Source organism: Sardina pilchardus, chromosome 23, assembly GCF_963854185.1.
Source record: "Sardina pilchardus chromosome 23, fSarPil1.1, whole genome shotgun sequence".
NCBI classification, from domain to species: Eukaryota; Metazoa; Chordata; class Actinopteri; order Clupeiformes; family Clupeidae; genus Sardina; species Sardina pilchardus.
The window spans coordinates 3,145,135-3,151,358 of NC_085016.1; the positions used below are offsets into that span (position 1 = coordinate 3,145,135).

General features: G+C 41.3%; 1 long non-coding RNA gene across 1 annotated transcript; it reads left to right on the top strand.

The window, feature by feature from the left end:
- The first annotated feature begins 343 nt into the window (after window positions 1-343).
- On the top strand, window positions 344-1,453 carry LOC134071230 (uncharacterized). Its single transcript, XR_009937031.1, has 2 exons — window positions 344-438; window positions 563-1,453. It is a non-coding gene; the product is annotated as an uncharacterized LOC134071230 (long non-coding RNA).
- Window positions 1,454-6,224: the final 4,771 nt, after the last annotated feature.

Genomic DNA, 6,224 nt, shown 5'->3' on the forward strand with positions numbered 1-6,224 from the left:
TAATCCCTCTCACACAGATAACCACCAAGGCAGAATGTTGGCGTGTGGAAGTACCTACTCAGAGTGATAGAGAAAACTATGGCTCTGCTTTTACTGAAGGAATGGCTACGTAAGTAACACAACTTGGTCGTTTTTCTTAGTGTATTGATAGTATTTTTCTTATTGATGTTAAATACACATAGAAATGAAAATAATACAGACAATTTTTAGATTGTTTAGTTTGTCCAGGAGAAATTATTGCTTAGGGTCATCTTGTGCTGTTTCATTGTGTCATTTTTTTAAATTTATATTAATGTATTGCATATGCCATTTCTCTCTCAAAACGCATAGCGGAGTGGGCAGCTTTATGAATATAAGGTGAAAAGGATGTATGGAGAAGTTTTGGGAGAGTCAGACAGTCCACGGAACTTGCAATGACTTAGCAATGATCTATGCCAGGTGAGTGGATTGACATACTGTAGTTGCATACATGTGTATTTTACACAATCTGTCTGAGGCTATTTATTTGTGTGGTTGAAAATATCTAATTCTGAGGTTTGTGTTTACATTTTGCTTTCAACAGACGTACAACCCCTGCTGTCATTGGTGATACCACTGCTTGAAAATATGTCAACGTCCTGTAGATCAAGTAAGGTTCCAGTCGAAGTCCTCCTGAAGAATTTGTTGGATTTCTGCCAGTTTTTGATATTGAACTTTAGTGCCTTTTGAGACTCTTGGCTTTTTAATGGCACGCCTCATTCTACCCAAATGGAAGGATTGGAGTGTGTTTATATTGTATATGTTTATAGGCTTGCTAATATTTGCTTAGGCTTTCACATTGTTTTCTGAGATACTACTCAATGATGTCATTGTGACTCATTGTATCACACTTCAAGACGCGTATCTTTTACTCAATTAGTGTATGCACTGTGAATCCAAACATGAGAATTCTAAGATTATAGCAACTGCAAAGTTACTGCAAGGACAATGTTAGTTTTGTAAAAACCTTAAGTGACAAGCACAAGATGCGATAGTGCTGGGAGCTTTTCTCTTGTAACATTTTAATGCATTTGTAATGGTGACGGTAAGCAGATACTACATTTTCATCTCATATGTTAGTATTAACATGAACTTAAAAGCATGCAAGGTTTTTTTGTGTGAAGTGGTTAACTCAAATATTGGTATAATATAGATCAAGGTTATTAATGTTGATCACCTATGGTGCAAGTTAATCATTTTTTTCCCTCTGCATATAAACACAATGTGGAAGCAAAATATTGGAGATCAAACTGTTTTATATTTACACTTACATAAAGAGTTACAACATGTTTTACGTTAATATGCATATTGATTAATGTAAGATACTTTGATGTTTTGATATGAATGTGTTAACTTTTATGTACCTGTATTCATGTGGAGTATTGTGTGTAATATCACAAAGTGATTTTTCTCTCAGAATAAACATTTTAATTTACTTATTGGTTGTGTGAATACATTTCAATTATACCACCTTAAATTTTCACTGGGGTTGTACCCTTAAAGTACAGATTAGTACCTTTTAAGGCTGCTATGCTGTAATGATATACACAGGTACATTTCGGTCATTGCAGGTACACAAGTGTACCTTGATGGGTACAAATGGCTAGGGTACCAAACGGTACCTACATTAGGGGTACATTATTGTACTTCAAAAGGGTACTGCCCCAGCGACAAGCATTTGTACCGTTTTAGGTACACACTGGTACTTCCATTTCTGAGAGTGTAGTATGGTTGAGCAAGAAGGAAATTGTCTTGGGCGAGTGTTTCTGTCTGTGTTGTTAATTTAGTGACAAATTACCTTGCCTATTCGTAATGACAGTGAAATTCACCTCTTGTGTTGTTGCAAGGGAGGCCGTCGTGGTTGGAGAATATGATAGTGACGTCAAGTCGGACACCTCGGGGCACAAAACTTCCGCACGAGTCTCCGAGCAAAAAATCCAACCCGACTTAGCGTTCATGTCATTTTTCCGCTATCGGAGGTCAGAAATTTCCGAGGTTCCGAGCTGCATGAACGCAGTAGGCTATTAGTGTTCTCTGTGACACAGGGTCAGCGCAGAAAAACTTTGGGTAGGCTATAACTTGCAAAGAATAAATCAGACCCCGCAAAAGTGAGTGCGCGTTAGGAAAAACGGAAAAGTCTGAATCAATGAGTGAATAATTTCCCCTCATAAGTTTTTCTAGACTACCGTGGACAGGCTTGAATTCATGTGATGTTTCGACCATGATACGCAGGGTGCCTGACAATAATGGTAGTAGACTAAACTGCATAACGGTATGAATGCAGAAGGCTAGTTTGACCACCATCACCGTCGGCCCGTCGGAAACCTGTTTACTGTGGCTATTCTTCGCGCTCAAACATCCCTGCACAGTGAATTGTAGAGCAAGGAAATGGGCAACAAAAAACACGCTTGTGGTGGTATCGATGTTTAGAAAAAGGGCTATTCAGCACTGTTTCGGTCCGCCGCTCTCTCGCCGCGTGTGTTCATACCTGTCTGGACTTTCTGGTACAAACGGCTCCATGATGTCTTTGTTGTCAGCCGAGGCAGGTTGTGATGTCAGGCTCTTTAGAAATACAACAAAACAAATGTGTTGCAAATCCACAGCAGCGCTTCCTAGGAAATAATAGTTCGGTATAAAGATGGGTTCTTAAACTTTGGAGAAACACGTGGCGACACATGACGACACAAATTGGCTATGATGGAGTGATGTCTCGTCTACTAGGCCTATGGCAAAGGAGATGATACACAATAATAGTGTTTTGTTTGTTTGTTTGTTTGTTTTTTGTTTTATAGTTAAAAAAAAGAAAAGACTAAAATGTTCATATAATCCTGTGAATATAAATAGCCTAAGCATGTATTAGGCTGACAATATAGAATCAGGTGCATGACCCCTTAAGACCCTAAAGGATTTTTCTAATCAGGTTTTAGAACCAATAAAGGATATTTTGATAGTCCTACAGGATTACAATCAGATTCGGGAAAACATTTTTGGCAATCGTAGGATTCCTAAATCCTACAGAATTGTTGCTGTCAGAATCCTATAGGATCTTGGTTCCAAAATTGGATTGGAATTCTATTGGATTCTTTTTGATGAATGACTCGCAACATGTTAAGAATATTTTTCGATTTCTTTTTTACTCCTGTCCAAATGAGCTAAAGATAGATTGTGTTGCACCACAGACAGTCAAGGCCAGCTAGAGGCAGTTGCCCACTTGAGGCTAAACTTGCAAGTTGGAGATTGTTTTGAGGAGGCCCTCTTAGAAGACAAGGGGTGACATATTTTTGCCATAGTGTTGAGCAGCAGCATTGTTGATGACATTGTTGAAGTGCTTGTGGGCTGCAGTGCTAACGGCTGATATTTCCTCTAACGACCCGCCTCTTTATTCTGCGCTGCCTTTTGTATAGGGGCCAATTACTGACCACTGTGCACATGTGTTCAGTACGGCCCTGTTTGGGCTCCCTGTGTGTGGTTAAGTGTGTATTCTCTTGTGTTTTTAATGATGTGGGAGTATACGACCCCATCGCATGTTGAAGGGGAGTGCCAAATTACAAAAAAATGAAATGGCTACTTTTGAGCACACAGTTTAGCATGATAGGTTGGTAATAGGTTCACAATAGGTGTTCAGGGTCAAACAAACAAGTTTAGCAAATGTGACATTAATTTTGTATTGACCCAAAGGCTGGCCTCTGTTCATTTGTAGTTTTGACACCTTTGCTAACTTCCACTAACCTACACTCTTCATGCATTAACCTACACTCTTCTTCCACTATAACCTACACAGTCTTTTTACTCAGTGGAGCGTGGAATTGTGGAATGGAGTGTCAGCGTCAGCGATTTGAACACATTCACAGTTGCAATGCATTTAGATATCCATATAATTGAAATATCTACATTTGCCATATTATATATAAACAATATGTGTTGTTTTATGTTTTTATTTGTTTTATGTTTATTGCTCAAACAAAGCAATAGTCCTCAAGATTATACCTCCATACTAAATGTCTCCAGACTTAATGAAATGGCTAATCCCCTGTGCTAATAGATCCACAGTGACCTCCAGTGGTCCTGAAATGATAATGCAGAATACACTCACACATGTTTAAATGCAAACAGAATTATATAAAATAGCCTACACTTAATGTAACAATGTATCAAAATAATGAGTAATGGTGATTGGTTGTGCATGAATACTATCGTTCTTATATTCTCTTTCAAAGTTATAAAGAACTTCAGGAAGACAACCTCAGTCCACCACCAATATAGCATAGAACAACACTGCCCTCTAGTGACCAACATTCAGGTTGAAAACTTAACAGCATCTGAAAGTGTAAATTAGGTCTCCAAACATATAAATTAGAATAAAATAGAACCAAACAGACATGACATTCTGCGGATTAAGAAAACGGCAAACCAATAATGCTTTTTTTTTTTTTAATATATTTTTTTAGGCTTTTTTGCCTTTATTACGATAGGACAGTGAAGATGTAGACAGGAAGTAAGTGGGAGAGAGAGATGGGGTTGGATCGGGACATGACCGCAGGTCGGAATCGAACCTGGGTCCCCGTGGGCACCTGGACCCGTGTATGGCACGAGCGCTGTAGCCTGTTGCGCCACAGCGCCCCCCAAACCAATAATACTTTTGAGCAGTCAGACTTAGTAGTCAGCAGGAGACGTTCTAGGAAGTGCCGAAAGTGCCACCGTCCCGGAGGCGCAAAACTTGCATGCACGGTTTTTCCGCTCAGAGGCGCTAGGGGGAAGCGAGACAGCCGTCATTCAACCCGAAATAAGTCAAAAAACCATTCCAATGACTCCAAAGCTGACTAGTTAAGGCAAATTAAGCTTAAAAAAAAACCTTGCATAGTTCACCTTTAAATTCCTTCTGCTGTTGGTTACAGTCAGAGGCCAAATCTCTCTCTGTCACCTGCAATTACTCATAACTAGCAGTGTTATTACAGGAGCACAGGTCGATGCACAGCAGACATGTGGTACTTGACGGTAGGCTACTCGGATCACAAGCACAGCATTTGAGAGCATTTCTTTGTGGAGTATAGCTCTGCATTCCACACCATCCTCCCTCAGGAGCTAGTGGTCAAGCTGGGGAACCTGGGGCTTCCACACACCACCTGCATGTGGGTCAACAGCTTCCTCTCCGACCGCAGACAGAGGGCCAGAGGCCACCACACTTCCAGACCCTAAGCTCTAGTACCGGTTCCCCCCGGGGCTGTGCACACATCCAGACCCTAAGTTTTAGTACCGGTTCCCCCCGGGGCTGTGCACACATCCAGACCCTAAGTTTTAGTACCGGTTCCCCCCGGGGCTGTGCACACATCCAGACCCTAAGTTCTAGTACGGGTTCCCCCTATAGGCCGTGTGCTGAGACCCTAAGCCTCAGTACTGGCGCCCCCTATAGGCTGTGTGGAAAGCCTCAGTACTGGCGCCCCCTATAGGCCGTGTGCTTTGCTCTGCACCCTACACACAACTGCTCCCCTCTCCAGCACAGCAACACCATGAGGAAGTTTGAGGATGGGTGGGCTCATCTCCAGGCGTGTGTGCGTGTGTGTGTGTGTGTGTGTGTGTGTGTGTGTGTGTGTGTGTGTGTGTGTGTAGAAATAAGGTAGAGCAGCATGCAACATGTTGCAGGGCCAACAACCTGTTCCTCAACACCTCAAAGACCAAAGAGCTCATCATAGCCTACAGGAGAAAGAAAACAGAGACCTACATTATGTTGTTATAGACTCAGTGAATGATGTATTGACGGGAGAGCAAGATTAATATTAATCTCAGCGGAGGTTCTTAACTCAAGACCACTTTCCATGTCGGCTTGATGACCAATAGAATACAACTCCCAGAAAGCCATGAGGCAGATGGGGTTTCAGAGGCCCAATCAAGGCTGCCCCTTGTGGACAAAACAGGTACTGTAGGGTAGTGCATGTGTAACACACTGTAACCCGCGCATGCAGTTCTCTGTCCTTGTAAAAAAAAAAAGTCTTTGTGAAAATGTTATGTTATCATGTCGTTTTGATGTCTGCCCTTATCAGCCAATGGAAAACACTGGAAATAATTTCTTGGAAAGGTAAATCAAGTAAGTAAAAGGTGAATGAGTTTTCCACTCCAATTTACAAATATGTACACAAGAGACCTCCTCTTGAAATGATACTGTCAGTCTGTATCAGTCTGTGCATCACAAAGGCAGTCACATAAAACTT